Genomic DNA, 24,927 nt, shown 5'->3' on the forward strand with positions numbered 1-24,927 from the left:
GGAGACTCCACACGGGGTCGTGAGCCAGAGATAGAAACGCTGGGTCACAGGCTGGGTGAGCACGGAGTGCGGCCAGAGACCGGGGAGGCGGGAGTGAGTGACTGCTTTTCTCTGGGGGCGCACTGAGGAGTCGGGCCCCGAGTTCTCGGCTCCTCCAGGGCAGAGATTGGGAGGATTCCATTTTCCCTCTCGTCCTCCAATCCTGTACAGAAAGCTTGCAGGGAACAAACGCTCCTGGGAGCAAACCCGAGCAGATTACTTAGCCTGGCCCCGGCAAGGGCAGGGCAATTCCACCTCCAGCAAAGACATCTGAGAACCACAGCAATAGGCCCCTCCCCCAGAAGATCAGGAAGAACAGCCAGCCAAGACCAAGTTTACCTATCAAAGAGAACGGCAGAACGCCAGCGCTAGGGGAATACTGCACATAGAATTCATGGCTTTTTCCCCATGATTCTTTAGTCTTTCAAAGTTAATTTCTTTCTTTCCCTTTCTTTTCCCCCAGTTTCAGGTCTCTTCTGATTTGTTTAGTGTATATTTTTCTGGGGTCAATATTACCCTGTTAGCATTTTGTTCTCATTCATTTATTCTCCTCTGGACAAAATGATAAGATGGAAAAAATCACCTCAGAAAAAAGAACAAGAGGCATTACCGACTGCCAGGGACCTAATCAGTATGGACATTAGTAAGATGTAGGAACTAGAGTTCAGAATGACAATTTTAAAGCTATTAGCTGGGCTTGAAAAAAGCATGGATGATATTAGAGAAACCCTTTCTGGAGAAATAAAAGAACTAAAATCTAACCAAGTCAAAATCAAAAAGGCTATTAATGAGGTGCAATCAAAAATGGAGCCTCTAACTGCTAGGATAAATGAGGCAGAAGACAGAATTAGTGATATAGAAGACCAAATGATGGAGAATAAAGAAGCTGAGAATAAGAGAGATAAACAACTATTGGATCACGAGGGCAGAATTCGAGAGATAAGTGATACCATAAGACAAAACAATATTAGAATAATTGGGATCCCAGAAGAAGAAGAAAGAGAGAGAGGGGCAGAAGGTATATTGGAGCAAATTATAGCAGAGAACTTCCCTAATTTGAGGAAGGAAACAGGCATCAAAATCCACGAGGTACAGAGAACCCCCCTCAAAATCAATAAAAATAGGTCAATACCCTGACATCTAATAGTAAAACTTACGAGTCTCAGAGACAAAGAGAAAATCCTGAAAGCAGCTCGGGACAAGAGGTCTGTAACCTACAATGGTAGAAACATTAGATTGGCAACAGACCTATCCACAGAGACCTGGCAGGCCAGACAGGACTGGCATGATATATTCAAAGCACTAAATGAGAAAAATATGCAGCCAAGAATACTGTATCCAGCTAGGCTGTAATTGAAAATAGAAGGAGAGATAAAAACTTCCAGGACAAACAAAAACTAAAGGAATTTGCAAACACAAAACCAGCCCTACAAGAAGTATTGAAAGGGGTCCTCTAAGCAAGGAGAGAACCTAAAAGTAACATAGACCAGAAAAGAACACAGACAATATACAGTAAGAGTCACCTTACAGGCAATACAATGGCACTAAATTCACATCTTTCAATAGTTACCCTGAATGTAAATGGGCTAAATGCCCCAATCAAAAGACACAGGGTATCAGATTGGATAAAAAAACAAGATCCATCGATATGCTCTCTGCAAGAAACTCATTTTAGACCCAAAGATACCTCCAGATTGAAAGTGAGGGGGTGGAAAACCATTTACCATGCTAATGGACACCAAAAGAAAGCTGGGGTGGCAATCCTTATATCAGACAAATTAGATTTTAAACCAAAGACTATATTAAGAGATGAGGAAGGGCACTATATCATACTTAAAGAGTCTATCCAACAAAAAGATCTAACAATTGTAAATATCTATGCCCCTAACATGGGTGCAGCCAATTATATAAGCCAATTAATAACAAAATCAAAGAAATACATCGACAACAATACAATAATAGTAGGGGACTTTAACACCCCCCTTCACTGAAATGGACAGTTCATCTAAGCAAAAGATCAACAAGGAAATAAAGACTTTAAATGACACACTGGACCAAATGGACTTCACAGATATATTCGGAACATTCCATCCCAAAGCAACAGAATACACATTCTTCTCTAGTGCCCATGGAACATTCTCCAGAACAGATCACATCCTAGGTCACAAATCAGGTCTCACCCGGTACCAAAAGATTGGGATCATTCCCTGCATATTTTTGGACCACAGTGCTTTGAAACTAGAATTCAATCACAAGAGGAAAGTCGGAAAGAACTCAAATACATGGAGGCTAAAGAGCATCCTACTAAAGAATGAATGGGTCAACCAGGAAATTAAAGAAGAATTAAAAAAATTCATGGAAACAAATGAAAATGAAACCACAACTGTTCAAAATCTTTGGGATACAGCAAAGGCAGTCCTAAGGGGAAAGTATATAGCAATACAAGCCTTTCTCAAGAAACAAGAAAGATCTCAAATACACAACCTAACCCTACACCTAAAGGAGCTGGAGAAAGAACAGCAAATACAGCCTAAACCCAGCAGGAGAAGAGAAATAATAAAGATCAGAGCAGAAATCAATGAAATAGAAACCAAAAGAACAGTAGAACAGATCAACGAAACTAGGAGCTGGTTCTTTGAAAGAATTAACAAAATTGATAAGCCCCTGGCCAGACTTATCAAAAAGAAAAGAGAAATGACCCAAACAAATAAAATCATGAATGAAAGAGGAGAGATCACAACCAACACCAAAGAAATACAAACAATTATAAGAACATATTATGAACGACTATGTGCTAGCAAATCAGATAATCTGGAAGAAATAGATGCATTCCTAGAGTTGTATAAACTACCAAAACTGAACCAGGAAGGAATTGAAAACCTGAACAGACCTATAACCACTAAGGAAATTGAAGCAGTAATCAAAAAATCTCCCAACAAACAAGAGCCCAGGGCCAGATGGCTTCCCAGGAGAATTCTACCAAACATTTCAAGAAGAATTAATACCTATTCTTCTGAAACTGTTCCAAAAAATAGAAATGGAAGCAAAACTTCCAAACTCGTTTTATGAGGCCTGCATTACCTTGATCCCAAAATCAGACAAAGACCCCATCAGAAAGAATTACAGACCAATATCCCTGATGAACATGGATGCAAAAATTCTTACCAAAATACTAGCCAATAGGATCCAACAGTACATTAAAAGGATTATTCACCATGACTAAGTGGGATTTATTCCTGGTCTGCAAGGTTGGTTTAGCATCCACAAATCAATGTGATACAATACATTAGTAAAAGAAATAGCAAGAACCATACGATCCTCTCAACAGATGCAGAAAAAACATTTGACAAAGTACAGCATCCTTTCTTGATCAAAACTTCAGAGTATAGGGATAGAGGGTACGTACCTCAATATCATAAAAGCCATCTATGAAAAACCACAGTGAATATCATTCTCAATGGGGGAAAACGGAGAGCTTTTCCCCTAAGGTCAGGAACATAGCAGGATGTCCACTATCACCACTGCTATTCAAACCCTGGCCACAACAATCAGACAACAAAAAGAAATAAAAGGCATCTGAATTGGCAAAGAAGAAGTCAAACTCTCACTCTTTGCAGATGATATGATAGTTTATGTGGAAAACCCAAAAGACTCCACCCCAAAACTGCCAGAACTCATACAGGAATTCAGTCAAGTGGCAGGATATAAAATCAATGCACAGAAATCAGTGGCATTCCTGTACACCAACAACAAGACAGAAGAAAGAGAAATTAAGGAGTAGATATCATTTACAATTGCACCCAAAACCATAAGATACCTAGGAATAAATGTAACCAAAGAGGCAAAGAATCTGTACTCAGAAAACTATAAAATACTCATGAAAGAAATTGAGGAAGACACAAAGAAATGGAAAAACTTATTTTCTCCCAATCTATAGCTTATCTTTTCATTCTCTTAACTGTCTTTTGAAGACAGCTTATTGATTCTTTCTTTAATGTATCATGCCTGTAGTGTTGTATATAAAAAGTCATTGCCAAACTCAAGGTTATCTATTTTTTTAATTTTTATTTTATCTATTTTTTTCCTATGTTATCTTCTAGGAGTTTTATAGTTTTGTGTTTTATATTTAGAGCATCTTTGAATTAATTTTTTTGTGAAGGGTGTAAATTTTGTGTCAAGAGGATTCTTTTCCTTCTTCTCTTCCTCCCCCACTTCCTCCTCCTTTTCCCTCTTCTGAATGTGGATGTCCAGTTGTTGAAAAGACTATTTTTACTTCATTGTATTACCTTTGCTCCTTTGTCAAAGATCAGTTGACTATATTTATGTAGTTCTATTTCTAGACTCTCTATTCTGTTCCATTGATTTATTTGTCTATTCTTTAGCCAATACCACACGGTCTTGATTAATGTAGCTATATAGTAACTCTTGAAATCTGGTGGCACCAGTCCTTCAATGTTGTTCTCCTTCAGTATTTTTTCCTCTCCATATGAACTTTAGAATCAATTTGTTAATATCCACAGAATAAAATGCTAGGAATTTAATTGGGAAAGAACTGAATCTATATATTAGGTTGGGAAGAATTGACATATTGACAATATTGATTCTTCTTATCCATGAACACAAAACACCTCTACATTTATTTAGTTCTTTGATTTTCATCAGTTTTGTAGTATTTTCCTCGTATAGATCATACACATAATTTGTTAGATTTATACCAAAGTATTTTATTTTTTTGGTGCTAATATAAATGGTATTGTTTTTAATTTCAAATTTCACTTGTTTCTTGGTGGTGTATAGGATGGTATGTGTGTGTATTTGTCAATTCTTTCCAGTTTTCCACATAAATGATCATGTCATCTGCAATGACAGTTTTCTTTCTTCCTAATCTGTATACATTTTATTTCCTTTTCTTGTCTTATTGTACTACCCAGGCCATTCAGAAAGATGTTGAAAACCAGTTGTGAGAGGGGACATCTCTACCTTTTTCCCGATCTTTGTGGGTAAGCTTCAAGTTTCTCACCATTAACTTTTTTTCTTTTTTTTTTGGTAGATATTCTTTGTCAAGTTGAGGACATTTCCTTATATTCTAGTTTACTGAGGGTTTTTATCATGAATGGGTTTTAGATTTTGTCAAATCTTTTTTCTGTATCTATTGATATGATCATGTGACTTTTCTTCTTTAGCTTAATATAATGGATTACATTAATTGACTTTCAAATAATGAACCAGCATTATATACATGGAATAAATGCTACTTGGACTTGGTGTATAAGTTTTTTTATACATTGTTGGATCCAATTTGCTAATATTTTGTTGAGTTTTGCATCTATGTTCATAAGAGATATTGGTCTATAGTTTCCTTTTCTTATAATGCCTTTGCCTGGTATTAGGGTAATGCCAGCCTTATAGAATGAGCTAGGAAGTATTCCCTTACCTTCTAACTTCCAAAAGAGATTATAGAGAATTGATATAATTTCTCCCTTAAATGTTTGTTAGAATACACCAATGAACTCATCTGGGCCTTGTGCTTTCTGTTTTGGAAGGTTCTTAATGATTAAATGAATTTCTTTAGTAGATATAGGCCTATTCATGTTGCTTATTTCTTATTGTGTGAGTACTGGCAGATTGTGTCCTTCAAGGAACTGGCCCATTCCATCTAGGTGATCATATCTGTGGCCATAGAGTTGTTCTTGGTATTCTGTTATTATCCTTTAATGTCTATGGGATCTGTATTGATATTCCCTCTTTCATTTCTGATGCTAGTAGTTCTTTTCTCTTTTTTTTTTCTTAGCCCAGCTAGAAGCCTATTAATTTTATTGATGTTTTCAAAGAACCAGATTCTGGTTTTATGGATTTTCTCTATTGATTTCCTATTTTCAATTTCATTGATTTCTGCTGTAATTTTTGTTATTTCTTTTCTTCTGTTTATTTTGAATTTAATTTGCTCTTCTTTTTCTTGTTTTCTAAGGTGGAATTTAGATAATTCATTTTACTTCTTTCTTCTTTTCTAATATGTGCATTCAATGCTATAAATTTCCTTTTCAAACACTTCTTTAGCTGCATCTCACACATTTTGATAAGTTGTGTTTTTGTTTTCATTTAGTTCAAATTAATTTTTAATTTCTCTTGATAGATCTCTTGGGCAGATGTGGTATTTAGAAGTGTATGGCTTAATCTATAAGTATTTGGGGATTTTCCAGCTATCTTTCTGTTATTGTTTTCTGGTTTAATTCCATTGTGGTCTGAGAGCAGACACTGTCTGATTACAGTAGTTTTAAATTTGTTAAGTTGTGTTTTATCAGCCAGAATCTGGTTTATCTTAATGAATGTTCCATGTGAGTTTAAGAAGAATGTATATTCTGCTTTTGTTGAATGAAGCAGTCCATAGCTGTCTAATATATTAAGTTGATTGGTGGTTTTATTGAGTTCAACTATGCTGTTACTAATTTCCTACCTGCTGGATCTGTCCATTTATGATAGAAAGGCATTGAAGTCCTCAACTATAATAGTGGATTCATATATTTCTTGCAATTCGATTAGTTTTTGTTTTATATGTTTTGATGCTTTGTTGTTAGGCACAGACTTGTTAAGGATTATAATGTTTTTCTAGAATTAGCCTCTTTATTAGTAGGCACTGTCCCCCTTATCCCTGATACCTTTCCTTGTTCTGGAATCTGCCCTGGCTGAAATGAATATAGTTATTCCTACTTTCTTTCAGTGAATGTTAGCATTGTATTTCATCTACTTACCTTTAATCTACATATGTCTTTATATTTAAAGTGTTTCTTATAGACAATATATAGTTGGGTCTTGTTTTGTTGCTGTTTTTATTGTTGTTGTTTTGATCTAATCTAACAATCATAGTCTTTTAATTGGTGCATTTAGACAATTGACATTTAACATGATTACTGATATAACTGAATTAATATCTACCATATTTGTTACTGTTTTCTATTTGTTGCTCCCATCCTTTTCTCTATTTTTGTCTTTCATTCTTTTTCTGCTTCTTGTGGTTTTAACTGAACAGTTTATATGATTCCATTTTCTCTCCTTTCTTAGCATACCAGTTGCACTTCTTTTTCTTACTTTTTCTCGTGGTTACTCTAGAGTTTGCAATATACATTTACTATTAATCTAAGTCCACCTCAAATTACACTTCATGGGTGGTGCAAGTACCTTATAATAACAAAATAATCCTAATTCCTCCCTCCCATCTCTCATATCATTGATGTCATTAATTTACTTCTGTATAAATATACATAAGAATGTACATGCACACACACATATATATACATATGCATACATAATACATTGTTGTTATTATTTTGAAGAAACTATTATCTGTTAGATCAATTAAGAATAAGAAAAATAAAAGGTTTTTTATTTTAACTTCACTTCAGTGCTCCTCCTTTCTTTTTGTAGATCCAAGGTTCTACCTGTATCATTTTGTTTCTTTCTAAAGAAGTTCCTTGGGGCCTCTGGGTGGCTCATTTGCTTAAGCATCTGCCTTTGGCTCAGGTCATGATCCCAGGGTCCTGGGATCAAGCCTCACATTGGGCTTCCTGCTCAGTGGGGAGTCTGTTTCTCCCTCTCCCTCTGCCTCTCTCCCCACTTGTGCTCTCTATCTCTTTCTGTCTCAAATAAATAAACAAAATATTAAAAAAAGAAAGAACTTCTACCATTTCTTGCAAGGCAGGTCTCCTGGCAACAAATTCTCTCAATTTTTGTTTGTCTGAGAAAGTCTTTATTTCTCCTTTACTTTTGAAGGATAATTTTTCAGGATAATTTTTCAGCTAGATTGGTAGTTTTTTTCTCTCAACACTTTAAATGTTTACTCTACTCTCTTCTTGCTTGCCTAGTTTCTGAGACATCATATGTTATTCTTATCTTTGTTCCCTTACAGATAAGATGCTTTTCTTCTGGTGTCTTTCAGGATGCTTTCTTTATCTTTAATTTTCTAAAGCTTGAAAATGATATGTCTACCTATAGCTTTTTGAGCATTTATCCTGCTTGATGTTCTCTAAACTTCTTGAACCTGTTTTTACAGAAGTAGCCTTACTTTTCTTCTCTATAAAATTCTGCTGATGTCTTTTCCAGGTTTCCCTCAGTAGCCACATCTTGGGAGTCTTCACTGAATCCTTCCTGGTTATAGTTTCAGACATTCCACAAAACCTGAACAATAAACATTAAAGCTTATCAAGAGTTATTGATCATTTAAACCTCTTATATCAAACTGATATTTTTCTTCCTGTGAATTGTCATTCATTTAATTAATTCGGTAATTGCTGCTTTCTAACTATTCATAAATAATTATTTAATTTTTGCCCCTTAAAATTGTGTATGTCAATCATAATAATATTACAAATAAATTTTAAAATTCTCAGAAAAAGAATTGGTCTAATGCCATTTAGTACAGCATTTTTAGGAACTCTGGAAAATTGATTAAATTTCATTGTTAATTTATTTATATCTGTTTTGAAATAAATTTATAAATTATAAACTTACATTTATTTATTTATATATATTTTAAAAGATTTATTATTATTTATATATTTTTTAAAGATTTATTTATTTGAGAGAGAGAGAGAGCCGGGGAGAGGGGCAGAGGGAGAGGGAGAGAAGCAGACTTCTTGCTGAGTGAGGAGCCCTATGCAGACTTGATCCCAGGACCCTGAGATCATGACTTGAGCTGAAACCAAGAGTTGAATGCTCGACTTACTGAGCCCCCCATATGCCCCTATTTATTTATTTATTATTTTTTAAATATTTTATCCATTTGTCAGAGAGACAGAGAAAGAGAACACAAGCAGAGGGAATGTCAGGCAGAGGGAGAAGCAGGCTCCCTGCTGAGCAAGGAGCCCAATGTGGGACTTAATCCCAGGACCCTGGGAACATGACCTGAGCTGAAGTCAGACCAACCAACTGAGTCACCCAGGCATCCCTCTTTATTTATATTTTTAAATTTTATTTTATTTTTTATAATTGGCTAAAATTTATAAATTACATACAGTAAATGCACAGTTTTTAAGTGTTCACTTTTGGCCATTGTGTACACTGCCCAAAGTAGGAAATTGGACGTTTCTTTCACACAGAAATTTACCTTGTGTTCCTTTCCAGTTAAATGTTTTTCTTCCCCAAGAGAACCACTTTCTGATTTCTGTGTTAAGAACTGTAAAGTATATATAACTTTACCATTCTTGAAAGCTAGTAAGTTATCCTGCCACTGTTTCACAGATTCTGACAGAAGACATGAGTCATAATAACTGTGAAACAATTTTGGATTCCAAGCAAAGAAGGCATGAAAACTGATTAGAGCCATTAAAGCAAGGACAAGGATGAAAACCTTTTAAGAGTTAGTGAACAAATGATAGAAGCATTCAAAGAAACATCATGGATTGTGTTATGGACAGAATGTGTCTCTCCTCTAATTTCTATGTTAAAGTCCTAACACCCAAAGTGATGGCATTAGGAGGTGGAGCCTTTTGGAGGTAACTGGATCAAGAGGTGAAGCCCTCATTAGTGAGATTAGTGCCCTTTTAGGAAGAGACTCAGGAGCTTGCCCAGGCTCTCTACTTTCTGTTATGTGGGATAAAATGACAAATCGGTAGTCTGCAACCAGCAGAGGGCCATCATCAGAACCCAACCCTGCTGGCACCCTGATCTCAGACTTTCAGTCTCCTGACTGATTGGTGTGATGTTCACCAAATGACTTCTAAGATTCTTAGTTTCATTCTTTGATACTAATTCTTACTTTGAACTACATTAATTTAAAAGGCAAGGGTCCAATTTAGCATATTACAAATTTAGACATATGTGAGATGATAATATGTTTTTTATGAAAAAGATTTTTCACTTTACACATTAATATAAAAGTGGTCTATAAATGACCAAGACTAACAGCCCATGATGAGACAGACCTAAGCTGAGGCAATTGTCATCAATCATGGGGAGGGTTGCTCAACACACACACACACACACACACGTATGTATATATTCATTTATTTTTTTTCCTATAGTTTAATGATCAATTTTGCTATTTTTATATTACAGAATGGATTTCTACCACCTTGTTAGAGAAAGTCAATTGTTTTTTAAGCTGAGTGTCCAGGTGACACAGTCCTGACCACTTATACATAAGTAGATGTCAGTGGGTGGAGCTTTCTTGAAGCTTTTTAAAAGAATCTGATTTAGCTGGTTTGTTCAAATGGAATTATAATTAGAGAAATAGCTTCATTATCAGAAATTAATTTAAAAAGGCCAGAAGGCTCTCCTTAAGAAAAAAAATCAGCACTTAACACGAAAATCTAATGATAAAATGGAAAGAAACAGAAAAGAGCCTGGGGGAAAATGTCAAGTGATGGATTTGTGGGCATTTACTAAAGCAGAGGAAATACACAGCAAAAAATTTCCTGTACAGAAATTCTTTTATTTATTTATTTATTTTTTCAGAAATTCTTTTAGATGAAAATTGTTAATTCTGTTTTTCATATCTTATTTCATTATTTTTGTGTGGTTTATACTGGCTCTTCTTGCTGAGGTTTAAATTCACAGAGTCCTTTTTTTTTTTTTTTCCCAGAATGTATCAGGAGGGTATCTCTTACTCCTCCCAAAGTTGTAGACATAGCAACAATTATATTCCAGTCTGAGGACTGTGTTGAAGTGACTTCTCTCCCTTCTCAGTATTGCCAAAATAGCTGACTCCTGGCTCTAGTATTTGATTTATGAATTCTTTCTTCAGTTAGAATTCTTTTTTCAATCGGGTATGAAGGATTTTAGCCTCCTTTTTCACAGAAGAGCTGATTCAATCAAGCAAAAGTTAGAAATCAAAGCAATACATTTGTGTGACAATGATTAAATTTGGATTTTTTTTACTGGTGGCCTGAGCAGCTTTGGCAGTGCTGGTTCTGCTCTGATAGCAGCTCTGCTCTAAGGGGATGGATTCCCTGTACTGTCACTCGGGGCCTCCGTGCCAGCCACCTGCATCTAGAATTGTGGTCTAGTGAAGAAATACTGTGGAGCAATAAACAAGTTAGTTCTTTTATCTAATTTGTGGCACCTAAAAGGGAATTGCTGCTTCTTCCAGTTAAAAACCAACCTGTAATTTAAGATAAAATCAGGAACTTTTTTTTTCATTTGCCAGCAAAACAAAGACGCTGACTAACAGTTACCATGTACCAGTCAATCCCCAAACACAGTGGCTTAAAGCAACAACTATTCATTTAGCTCATGTATCTTCCAATTGGCAATTTGGGCTGTGATCAGCTGCATGGTTTTTCTGGGCTAATTATGTGTGAATGGCCTGCTGCTGGGTTGGTTGGGGGCTGGTTGTCCATGATTGCCTCAGCTGGGACAGCTTCTATCTTCATATGGGCATCTCTCACCTTCAGCCATCTAGCCTGGTCTTGTACACATGGTCGTGGCAGAGTTCTAAAAGATATTGTTACATGCAAGGCCTCAGGAGATGTAACCTCAGACATGGTGCACTGTCATTCCTATCACATTCTCTTCACAGACCAGGCCAGGTCAGATATACAGACGAGAAAATAGCCTCGGCCTTTTGAGGGGAGGAGCTGAAAATCACATTGAAAAGGGCATGGATACAGAAAGTAGCAAGGATTGTGGTCACTTTTTTTTTTTAAGATTTTATTTATTTATTTGATTGGGGGGGAGCAGCAGAGGGAGAGGGAGAAGCAGACTCCCCACTGAGCAGGGAGCCAACCCCCAGTTCCCCCTCAGGTTGGAACAGGGTGTTAGCAATTGACCCTGAGATCATGACCCAAGTGGGAAGGCAGATATTTAACAGACTGAGCCACCCAACCACCCCCCGGATTGTGGTCATTTTTGCAAACTACCACTCTTTGCCATTGGCCAGGAAGATTGACTGCAGATCAACACTGAAAAAACTGATTTCAGTTGAGCACAGCAACTTAGCTAATATCGCATTCAGGTAAGAGATTACTTACATGGTGTGGGGCAGGTATGAGTCAGAGAAGTACCTACATGCTGATTTCTGCTTTGTGAGCAGGTTGTACTTCTAAATCATGTTGTTTTGTTGTTTCTGTTTTATTGAGGGAAAACGAAATATTTCTAACATATAGCAGCATGCAACTCCATGCTTCAGTTGGCATTTAATACAAATTTCCTTGAAACAAGAGAAAAAGATGAGAAAGACCTTCAGACAATCAAGACTGTTCTACTAGATTAGCTTCTTCATGTTGCAAATCTGTCAAGTCTATGATTCATTCAGATAGCACTTGTTTTTGGTATAATGAAATTGTTGCTTTAGTCTACTGCATTCTCCTCTATTATTATTTTGTTCAAGCAAGATACTGTGCTGAATTGAACCATGAAATGAACTGTATTGAACAACATCAACACAAAAATGTTCTGAGGTGTCATTTGAATTTTCATGTTTGTTCAATTCTTTTTACAGTTATTACCTTGACAATAATGTAATGTTTTTTTATTAGATATCAAATCATAGAAGAAGACAACAAAGAGGAGTTAAATTAGCATAGTTTAATGTTATAAAGGAATCAACAACATCGATAAAAGCAGTGGGCACTACACAGATGTCCCAGTTCCATTCTTTTACAATGCAGTAGCTGTTAACTCTTCTTAATGCATTGCTGTAATAACCAAGGATCATTCTTCAGCCTGAAAACATGACATTTGGAGGCAGGTGAGGTTATCAGGGGAAGGGAATCTGACCTGTTAGAAAGGTTGAGTTAGGTGGACTTGGTGCCCTCTAGGAACAGCATGCTCATTGCTGTGGCTGGAGAAATATGAGTTGGGGGATAAAGGAGGAGAATAGATCAAAGAGGCAAAGGGCAGGGCTGAGGGCAGACCATAAAGAAGTTGTAGACTGCTGTAATGATTTTGACTTTTACTCTGAGATATGAGAAGCCAATTACAGAGTTGTTAGCAGAAGATTGAAATGATTTGTTTTTATTTATAATAAGATCACTTTGCCTGCTCTGTGGGAATAGAGAGTAGTATAATAAGATCACTTTGCCTGCTCTGTATGTGTTGGAGAGTAGTAGTAGATAGACAGCTATATAATAGAACCTGGGAGATGAATTAGGAATTATACTTTTTTTTTCTTTCAAATCCATTCCTTGCCCTTCCTCTGATCAGATTTATATATTAGAGGTCTAATCCTTGAAAAGTATATTTCCCAGGCTACTTTGCTAACAGGTTTCAAAGCTAAATTTGATCAAAGAGAAGCACTGTCGTGAAGTTAAAGGCAGAAAGAAAGGAAAACCAGGGTATTGCTCCCTCTCTTTATTGGCTCTGGGTTGTGTCTCTAGTGTCTGTTGCACATACTCCATGTTTAGTCCCTGTTGGGCAGACCACTCTGGTAGCCACTTTGTTTGGGTAATCTTGGATCTTGGGTTCCAGTAAAACTAATTTTAAGGGTAGAGTAGCTGCTGTCTATAATAATTGTCTGGGTTATCTAAACTCTTCTCCTTGTTCTTTCAGATATTCTAACATTTTTGTAAATAATTGGCTTCTATTCATACCCCCAAATAGATTCTGTTATTCCACTGGATCTTAATTAATAGAGTGGACTATTATAATACATAAGACTAAAGATGATGGTGGCTTGGAACAGGGTGGTAGCAATGGAATTAATAAAAGTCATTAGATTCAAGATATATTTTGTAGGTAGAGTGAACACGATTCCTGATAGACTTTACAAGTGTTGTGAGAGAAATAAAGGAATCAAAAATGACTGTTTTGCCTGATAAATTAAAAATAGTGTAATATCCAATAACTAAAATGAGAAAGATGTAAATAAAGCAAGAGTACAATGGAGGAAATCAGGAATTCAGTTTTGGGCATGCTATGTCTGAGATGTCTATTACATACCTCACTGGAGATGTCAAAATTTCAAGTTGTGTGTGTGTGTGTATGTGTGTGTGTGTATGCATTGGAAACTCAAAAGAGGGGTCCAAACTGGGGATATAAATTTGGATAACAATTTTTTATAGTTATTCAAAGTTATGAGACTGGAGGAGATTATCCAAAAAAATGAGCATATATAAAAAAGAGAAGACTACAAAAAGTGAATGAGAGCTCCATTTACTGCAACTTCAATTATTTAAAATTGTATAAATCAGTGATGTCCAAAACAACTTCCTGCTGTGGTGGAAATGTTTTATGTCTGCACTATCAGACATAGAAACTGTGTTAGTTTTATAGTTCTACCATAATAACTTATTTCAAATTTGGTGGCTTAAATAACACAAATTTAATATCTTGCAGTTTGGTAGGTTTGAAGTCCAGCATAGTTTCACTTGGCTAAAATCAAGGTGTGAGCAGAATAAAATTCCTTCCTGGAGGCTTTCATAGAGAATCCACCTGTCCTAGCTTCTAGAGATTACCTGCATTCTTTGGCTTTGCTCCCTTCCTGAAATAACTAAGCCAATGAAGCTTGTTGATTCCTTCTCACATCTCATGACTTTGATCTTTTCTTCTGCCTCCTGATTCCACTTTTAAGGATTCTTCTGATAATATTGAGCCCACTAAGATAATGCAGAATAATATGCCTAAATCAATGTCAACTTAATCACATCTGTAAAATCACATTTGCCTTGTAGGGTAACATATTCACAGGTTCTGAGGATTAGGTTGTGGACATAATGTTGGAGGTGGCATTACTCATTTTAGCTGTGTGGCCACTAATACCACATGGTGATTGGGCACTTGAAATATGGCCAGTTCATCTGGGAACATTTTTTTTTACTTTAATTTTAGTTAATTTAAATTGAAATTTAAATACCCACATGTGGATAATGGCTGCTTCATTTGGGTAGCATAGATCTAGAGGAATAGGGGAATGAATAGAATAAGGAAATATAGTATGACAACAGACCAGCATTAAGAGCCCATGTGTGGTTTATAGTCCTGAATTTTAAGGAAGACTTTAGCATGGTTGTGAGTATTTCTGCAGCCATTATTTAGCTAGTGGTGGCAGCCATACACTTGGTTAGAGGACATGTCATCAGAAACAGATAACTATAATCAAGGAAGAAGAAAATTTGTATTCAAGAAATAGTGATGAGCCAAAAAGCCAGAAAAATGTTCACTTAATTAAATAATTATTGAGGCTGGCCCTCCAAAATTTAATATAATTCTTAAAAGAGAATTCATAAAACAAATGATCCACAATGTAATAAGCAATTTTAATAATTTATCGAAATTGATGGAAAAATGAATTGAAATGCTTTGTTTCAAATTTAAGGATAACTAATAGAATAATAGAAATAAGATACAGAATTTGCAACTTATTAGAAAGAAGTAACAAAGTTAAATACAGAAAAACTTAAAAAAAATTAAAAAACGTGAACAATAGAAAATATAACAAGATGGTGGCAAAAAGCTTTAACATATTGATTAGATAAATTCCTCTATCAAAGACAAAAAACATAATTAGCTCTTTTTAAGAGTCATATTTAAATGACACAGAAAGGTAAAAATTGAGTAGAGCAATCAGAAGGCAGACAATACGCAGAGATTTCGGCAGAAGCCACTCTTTCCAGTAGAGTTTTGAATTCCAAAGCCTGTGGGGCTTAAAAAAGTTCAAATCAAAATTTCATTTAAAAAGTGGTCTCCAATTAGTAGTTCCCAAGATGGCAGAAACAAATACAAATCTTTTTTTTGCAGGGATGAGGCCCAGTGTAACTGGCTGATTAGCTGCCCATGAGTGTTCTAAAACAAAGCCTAAAAATTTATAAGCCTTTCTTATGCACCCAGAGATTGCATTTTTTGTCTTTTAAGAAAGAAGACCCTTAAAAAAACACATATACAGAAGGACAATAAAACTCTGTGTCTGCACCAATATTAATCAAATTAGTTCTTCCTTTATAATGAAGAAAAAGAAATGATCACCAAAAATTTGCAAAAAAATCAATTACCCAAAAGAGAAACACAACTAGATTATAATTTTTAGTCAAATGTCTCTAAAAGGCTGGTAATTTTGAGGATATGTTGCAAAAAAATATATATGATATTGTTATCAAAAAGAAAGATAATTAAGAATTGCCAGGAAAAATCAAAAGCTGAAAAAAAGTGATTTTAATATCAAACAAAGTAAAATGTGGCAAAACTCTGAGTGGTCAAAGGAATGTAAGGGTAAAGAATCTACTTGAACTTGATGTTTTCAGAGTCACAGGGATCATGGCATTATGCCTATTGAAAAGAAAGGGTAAATTCTACTACAATACTTGATTCAGGAGTGAATAGTACATAAGTAAACATAATAATGAAACTATAGTTTGTTTTGAACACTTTGATCAAACTTATGACTAAGCACAGATAAATTAAATGTAATGTTATTGTCCTTCTGATAGGATAATGAAAGTATCTACATGGAAGTTTGAGATGAGAAGAAAATTAAATGGTAGGGTCAATTATATCCTCCCATTACACAGTGGGTAGCTCAGATCCTTGTCTAAAGTCATTTATTCCCATAAGAAAGATAGGCTTAAGAATATTATTTAAAATTACTAAGGTAACCACGAGGGAGTTAAAAATACCTAGTGTAAAATATCTAGTGTAAAAATGACAAAGGCAAAAAGACATGATGAATAATGTGAGCAAATCCTGATCTTTCAAAGGGAGGAAACAATAGACAATGTCTAAAATTGTTAATCCACAAAATAGAGATATAATTAGTTTATTCAAAGTTAAGGAGATAACCTCCTGAATAGCACAAATAGAAGTGGAAAAAGTAGTTGCCTCTGGGAAGTGTGATTGTGGATGTTATAATATTTTGTACTGTCAAAATCTGCTTTTAAGAAAGAGGAGCTCTAAAAAGAAAAACTTTCTGTTTGAAATTTGTATCCTCAGAGAATGTCAAGAAATTATTATATCCAAAAAAGAATAGTAGCTATTTGAAAAGATAAAATGTCATAGCTTTTAAAATTTGTTTTTAGTTTTGATTTTCTCTTTAATCTAAAAGTTATTTAGAGGAGTGTTTATTTCAAATTAGGTTTATTTTATTACTTTCTCTTTTTCCCATTAAACTAGAGGCTTATTGTGCTCAGAAAATGTAATGCATTGAAATTCTACTTAGGAGAACTTTTAGAGATTTTCTTTGTAGCTGAAGAGATTTTTGTAATTGTTCTGTAAGACTTTAAAAAGAATTGTAAATTATATTTTTTGTCATATGTGAAGATTTCTGAAACCTAGCTGTATTATAATATTATACGGTAATACTGTATAATGTTAGGCTATGCATAATTATTTCTGAGAGTGGTATGGTAAGCTTGGACCATTGTGGCTTTATTTCTTCCTCTACATCTTTATATTTCAAAAGCATGTTGTTTGCAACACAAATACCATAATTATTTCATATTTCATCAAAATAAAATATCTATTTTAGCCATAATCATTTTTTTCATACTTAAGACTATTTTTCAGCAGTTTTAGATTTACAGCAAAACTGAGAAGTGCAGAAAGTTCGCATGTACTCCTTGCCTTCACACTTGCGTAGCCTCCCTATCATCAATATGCCCACCAGAGAGGTACATTTGTTAACAAATGATGAACCTATGTTGACACATAATTATCATCCTAAATCCATGGTTTACATCAGGGTTCCCTCTTGGTTGTACCTCCTAGGGGTTTGATCAAACGTGTAATGACATGATGTATATATCATTATAGTATCATACAGAGTATTTTCACTTCTCTAAAAATCCTCCAGTGGTCGACCTATTCATCCCTCCTCCTTCCCAAACTCTGGCAACTGCTGACATTTTCACTGTCTCATAGTTGTGCCTTTTCCAGCATGTCACATAGAATCACACCACATGTAGTTTTTTCAGATTGACTTCTTTCACTTGTAATATGCATTTGAGTTACCTCCATATCTTTTCATGGCTTGATAGATTCTCTCTCTTCCCTTCTTTCTCTCTTCCTCTCTTTCCCTTCCTCTCTTTTCCTTCCTCTCTTTCCCTTCCTCTCTTCCCCTCTCTTTCCCCCCTCTCTTTTTCCCTTTCTTTCTTTCCCTCTTTCCCTTTCATCTTTCCCCATCTATCTTTCTTTAGCATTGAATAGTATTTTATTGTCTGGATGGACCACTTTATTCATTGGAGGGCACCTGGGCTGTTTCCAAGTTACAAAACTAACCATAAAGCTGCTATAAATATCTATGTGTAGGTAAAACTGTGAACTTTGTGGTGTTTTAAGATGCCTTATTCTCATTCCCTTTTCACCAGCTCTGTGGTAGCCTTAAAAACCAACAGCTTTGCAACTGCAACCATCGTAGCCATGAAAACCACTGGCATAGAAGTCAATGGAGGGGGAAGTAGGGGCTTGGAACTCCCCCCAAATCCCTACCCATATTATTGGGAAGCTACCTGAAAAGCGCAGTGTTTATCTAGCCATATTCCCAGGGCACATATCTAAAACAATCATTGATAGTTACTTCAAATCATGGTTTCCTGAGGTAGAGATACCATATGGAGCCAATAATCCCTTTGAGGATGATGTTAGTGGATTTTTTATTTAAGGCCTTTATTATGTTGAAGTATGTTCCCTCTAAACCTACTTGTGTCTTTTTTAATTTGTTGAGACTTGTTCTGTGACCTAATATGTGATTGATTGATTGATTGATTGATTTTAAAGAGAGGGCAGTTCTTTTTTTTTTTTTAAGATTTTATTTATTTATTTGTCAGAGAGAGAGCACAAGCAGGGGGAATGGCAGGTAGAGCAGGCAGAGGGAGAAGCAGACCCCCTGCTGAGCAAGGAGCCCGATGCAGGACTCGATCCCAGAACCCTGGGATCATGACCTGAGCCGAAGCCAGACACTTAACCGACTGAGCCACCCAGGTGTCCCCTAATATGTGATTTGTCCTGGAAATGTTCCCTGTGCACTTGAAAAGAATATGTATTCTGCTGTTTTAGGGTGGAATGTTCTGAATGTATCTGTTAAATCCATTGGTCCAGTGTTTCATTCAAAGTCACTGTTTCCTTGTTGATTTTCTGTTTGGATGATCTGTCCATTGATGTATGTGAGGTGTTAAAGTCCCCTACCATTATTATATTACTATAAATTAGTTCCTTCTTCTTATTAACTGTTCTATGTATTTGGGTGCTCCCATGTTGGGTGTATAAATAGTTAAAATTATTATATATTATATATCTCCTTGTTGGATTGTCCCCTTATGACACAATCCAACAGACTTTGTTTTAAAGTCTATTTTGTCGGGGTGCCTGGGTGGCTCAGTTTTTAAGCGTCTGCCTTCGGCTCAGGTCATGATCCCGGGGTCCTGGGATCGAGCCCCGCATCGGGCTCCCTGCTCGATGGGAAGCATGCTTCTCCCTCTCCCGCTCCCCCTGCTTGTGTTCCCTCTCTCACTGTCTCTCTCTGTCAAATAAATAAATAAAATCTTTAAAAAAAAATCTATTTTGTCTATTTTGTCTGATGTAAGTATTGGTACTCTGGCTTTCTTTTGACATCCATTTGCATGATAAATGTTTCTCCATCCCCTCGCTTTCAATCTACATGTGTCTTTAGGTCTGAAATGACTCTTGTAGGCAGCATATAGATGGGTCTTGCTTTTGGTTTATTTGTGTGTGTGTGTGTGTACATGTGTGTGTGTGCATTCCATCACCCTATGTCTTTTGATTGGGGCATTTAGTCCATTTACAATCAAAGTAATTATTGATACATATTTATTGCCATTTTGGTAATTGTTTTGTGATTGCTTTTGTAATTCTTCTCCAATTCTTTCTTCTCTTGCTCTTTTACACTTTTCTGGCTTTCTTTAGTGATACCCATGGATTTCTTTCTCTTCATTTTTTGCATACCTATTACTGGTTTTTGATTTGTGGTTACCATTAGGTTTGTATATAACGTCTTCTGCATATAGCGGTCTGTATTAAGTTGATGGTCACTTAAGTTTGAAATCATTCTTTATTCTTCTCCCCTCCCCTGCCTCGTATTTTAGGTATATGATGTCATATTTTACATCCCTTTACTGTGTGAATCCCTTGACTGATTTTTACAGATATACTTATTTTTACTGTTTTTGTGTTTCCTGCTTTTTTTACTCTTACTTGTGGTCTTTTCTTTCCACTCAAAGAGTCACCCTTCAGTTCTTGCAGAGATGGTTTCATGGTCATGAACTCCTTTAGTTTTTGTTTCAGAAACTCTTTATTTCTCCTTCTAAACTGAATGATAGCCTTGCTGGATGGAATATTATTGGCTGCATATTTTTCCCATTCAGCACTTTGAATATATTTTGCCATCCTCTTCTGACCTAAACTTTAACTTTTATGCTGAAACATCTGCTGATATCCTTATGGGGCTTCCTAATACGTCGCTGTGTTCTTTTCTCTTGTTGCTTTTAAAAATCTCTTTATCACTACTTTTTGCTATTTTATTAACTACATGTTTTGGTGTGAACCTCCTTGGGTTGATTTTGTTGGGGTGTTTCTGTGCCTCCTGGATCTGGATATCTGTTTTCTTCCACAGATTAGGGAAGTTTTCAACTCTTATTTCTTCAAATAAATTTTCTGGCCCCCTTTCCCTCTCTTATTCTTCTGGGATCCCTATAATGTAAATGTTATTATGCTTGATGGAACCTATGAGTTCCCTAAGTCTATTCTCATTTTGCATACTTTTTTTTCCTCTCACCTGCTCAGCTTGATTACTTCCCATTATTTTGCCCTCCAGGTCACTGATTCATTCTTCAGCTTCCCTAGCCTGCTATTTATTCCATCTGGTATATTTCTTATTTCAGTTATTGTGTTCTTTGTCTCTGATTGTTTCTTTTTTATCTCTTTGTTAAAGGTCTCACTGATGTCTTCCACTCTTTTCTCAAGTCCAGTGAGTATCTTTATCATCATTTAAATACTGTCAGGCATATTACTTATATCTGTTTTGCTTAGGTCACTTGCTGTGGTTTTGTTCTATTCTTTCATTTAGGACTTATTCCTCTGTCTAATTCTCTGTGTTTGATTTTGTGTGTTAGGAAATTTAGGTAATTTAGAAGTCCACATGTATGTGCAGGACTGTGATCATGTCTAAGAAGTAGCTGAGAGGGACCAATTCTCTCACCTCTGATTGACATTGGGTCTACATTAAGCAATGATTGAAGGTTAAGGCAGAGTTATAAATTATCTGCTAGAGTGTTGAAGATGTGCAAAACAAACACAGAGCACCTCAAAGTCTATGGGACTTAGTTGTTCAAGACACTTAAGAAAATCTCTATCTAATCATTAATTCATGACGAAACTAACCAAACAAGTACTTAAGTGGATGCATATAGCAGAGACACAGATCAACTGAATTACTTTGGGAAAGTCACAAACAAAAGGAAAGCCATACAAAGAGAACAACCAATAACAAATAGCAATGGCAACAAACTCTGGAAAGTGAAGGGATCTAATTTTCATTTGATTTCCAGAGTTTCCAAAATTCATTATTTTAAATGTATGTCTTTTCAAGAAGGCATTACAAGGCACACACAAAAATAAAGTATGACCCATACATAGGGAGGAAACTAGTCAATAGAAATTGCCCCTGAGGAAAGGCCAGACATAGAACTTAGTAGACAAAGATAGTAAATCAGTTTTATAAATACCTTTAAGAACTAAGGTTAGCATATATAAGGAATTAGAGGAAAGTGTGAGAATTATATCTCAAACAAAGAACAAATAGAAACATTAAAAAAGAATTAAATAGAAATAGTTCACTTAAAAACTAAAATAACTATTAAGAAAAATTTGCTGGAAGAGCTTAACAAAAGATCTGAAATGGCAGAAGAAAGAATAAGTGGAATTTAAGATAAATCTTTTGAGATGATTTAATCTAAAAAACAGAAGAAATAAATGAGGAGAAACAAAAAGACATGTGGGACACCATCAAGCATACTGACATACACAAAATGGGATTCCCAGAGGGTGAGGAGTAAGAAAAAGAGGCAAAAAGAGAAAATAAGTTAGTAGTAAAAACTTTTAATGAATCACCAAAAATTAGTACTCATTGTTCAGTGAGGAGATACAAAATAAATATAAAAACCCAACAGTTTTCATATATACACGTTATTACCAGTGAGATACTATACTGGGAAAATATGTGTAATTCACGATAGTACCTAGTGTACAAAATATATGGGAATAAATAAAAACTTGGAACAAAATATTTATAGTCTATGTAGTAGATTAAATGTTAATGAACATCCAATAGAAATAAGCATACAATAGAAATGTTACTTATAAATCACGATGAAGACAACAGAAAATAGCAAAGTATAAAAAATTTATCAGATAAATAATTTAAAGTGACAAACCACTTTAAAAGTGTGAAAGATGATCAACTTTGTGAACAAACAGGAAAATACAAATCAAATCCGATCTCATTTTGTGTATAACTGCACTTAAAATATGTAGACACTAGCCACATGTGGCATTTTAAATTTAAAATAATTTAAATTAAATGAAATTTAGGATTTGATTCCTTAATTTGGTAGCCAAATTTCAGGTGCTTAATAGCCATATATAACTAGAGGCTACTGTACTAGCATGGATATAAGACAGGTCTATAATTGCAGTCTGCTTCTCCCTCTCCTTCTAGCCCTCCCCCTGCTCGTTTTCTCTCTCTCTCTCAAATAAGTAAATAAAATCATAAAAAAATTTATCTAATTTATACAGTCTATTATCTAAAAAAGTAAGTCACAAAACAATATGACTAGTATGATATAGTGTGTGCTTGTGTGAGTATTTGCTTGTGTGTAAGATCTGTGGATATTTGTAACTAGAAGGAAATAGGCTCTTAACAATACCCAGTAAACTTTTATAATGATATAATGGTCAACCTTAGATGGAGTTAAAGATTAAAAAAAGACAATCATATTTTGCTTTTTTTTTTCTGCAGAATTAGGTTTTTATTCCTTTTATGATTTAAAAAAAAGAGAAAGAGTTTATAGAAGCCAGGTAGTGGTGAAAGCAATGCCGTAAGTAATTTTTCCACCATCATAGAGATTTCCTCCATATCAGGGAAATGGTGTTAAGTAAACATTGCCACATATGCTAAGAAATTATGAGTATCATACATCATTTGTCCTCAAACATTGTTTCATTTAGATGTGGAATACTCTATATAAGGAATTGTATATACTTGAGAAAAAACGTTAAAGAATACTTTCATATTTTCTTTTTTTTTAATTTTATTATGTTATGTTAGTCACCATACATTACATCATTAGTTTTTGATGTAGTGATCCATGATCCATTGTTTTCGTATAACACCCAGTGCTCCATGCAGTACGGCTTTCATATTTTCTAATGCAGTACTAAAGACAGTGAATTCAAATAGAATTCATTCCATGGCTTGATTATAGCTATACCAAAACAGCAGCAGAATGAACTACTATGTAGTTTTTCATGACTGACTGTTATGTATGCTCTTCGCTTTAAGCTTGATTCTTCTCCTGAGGGTTCAGGTGACATATCCACTTATGTAGGGCTATTCTAATACATAGCCAAAATAATGGAAAAGAAATGTGAATAATTATTTTCATAGAAGTGAAGAGTATACCTATATTATTCTAGCTGGGACCTTAAATCAATTAGTGGAAAAAAGAGATTTCATTGTAACATCAGAGCTTATAGTTGTGAGGCATCAAAAAAATGTATCCAGTTCTCCTTTAATACACACAAACAATTTCTGGTGGGAAAACATTTATATCCTGTACCTCCCCATCCCATCACGTTCCATGTTAATTTTAATATGGAAATTAAATTTTAATATGTTTTTTACAAGATTCACACCTAACATTTGTGAAGACTTTTATTTTACTGTATATCTGACAATAAAACAGTAAAATAGTAGAATGTATTTATTTTATTTTTTTATTTTTTTATTTTTAAAAGATTTTATTTATTTATTTGACAGAGAGATAGAGAGAGAACACAAGTAGGCAGAGGGAGAGGGAGAAGCAGGCTGCCTGCAGAGCAGGGAGCCCGATGTGGGACTCAATCCCAGGACCCTGGGATCATGACCTGAGCCGAAGGCAGCCGCTTAACCGACTGAGCCACCCAGGCGCCCGTAGAATGTATTTTTAAGATGTCCTTCTCTAAAGCCTTTTCAATATTTCTCTCCCCATTTTGATTTACTGTCCCCCACCACCCTCTACCCTTAACTCAGCTGTGCCTCTGCATTAGGTTCCCAACACAATGATCCATAAAGACCAGCCCTTCCTTATCCTGGCTTAATGTTTGTTCCAACAAAATTTAATTATCCTGTGTTTTATAACCTCAGAATGTTGATTTCAGTTAGTCTTCTGTTGGGAAGCAATGTAAAACATGGATGGTAACAAAAAAGCCTTTTCTGAGATGTTTATATCTAGGTGTAACCAATATGAGTAAAAACAATGGCAAAACTAAAGAAAGAGAGCCAAAGAGGTAAGACCTTTATGGTGGGTTGGGGTGGGGGTGGGGTGTCTCTGGGTTATAAGAAGACGTATTACACAAAGCCCTTCTTAGCACTGAATGATGTTTCAAATTAAGTGTTAAAATTAGTACATCCAATGTGTTCTTTTTGCAAATGTTGAATTTCTCCCGTTCATCATATTTCAACAGATGAGAGGATGGATATATTACTAGCATTATTCTTGTCCTATAGACAGTAAGACTCAAAGCATATGACCTCCCAAAGGCATTTCTGTCTAAGAGCAGCAATGGAAAATGGACACTGAAATCCTTAACGTTAGTTATTCAATCTTGTTTTCCAGGATTTCAAGATTATTTGCTAAAGATGCTTTCTTAAAGTACAATATGAAGTGATTTTGTGAAATTCTATATTAGTACTAAGAATCACAAAGATTGTTAAGAAAACATATTCATCATTATAAAAGGCTATAGATAGAAATA

The 24,927-nt window shown here is 35.2% G+C and overlaps 1 long non-coding RNA gene across 1 annotated transcript in view; it reads left to right on the plus strand.

Annotated features, from left to right (window-relative positions):
* LOC118544738 (uncharacterized) overlaps nt 1-24,927 on the plus strand; it is a 242,257-nt gene that overhangs the window by 129,351 nt on the left and 87,979 nt on the right. Inside the window, exon 3 of the long non-coding RNA XR_004921746.2 lies at nt 4,971-5,039. This is a non-coding gene — a long non-coding RNA (uncharacterized LOC118544738). The remainder of the gene's footprint in view (nt 1-4,970; nt 5,040-24,927) is intronic.

Source organism: Halichoerus grypus, chromosome 3 (genome assembly GCF_964656455.1).
Source record: "Halichoerus grypus chromosome 3, mHalGry1.hap1.1, whole genome shotgun sequence".
Classification (NCBI taxonomy): Eukaryota; Metazoa; Chordata; class Mammalia; order Carnivora; family Phocidae; genus Halichoerus; species Halichoerus grypus.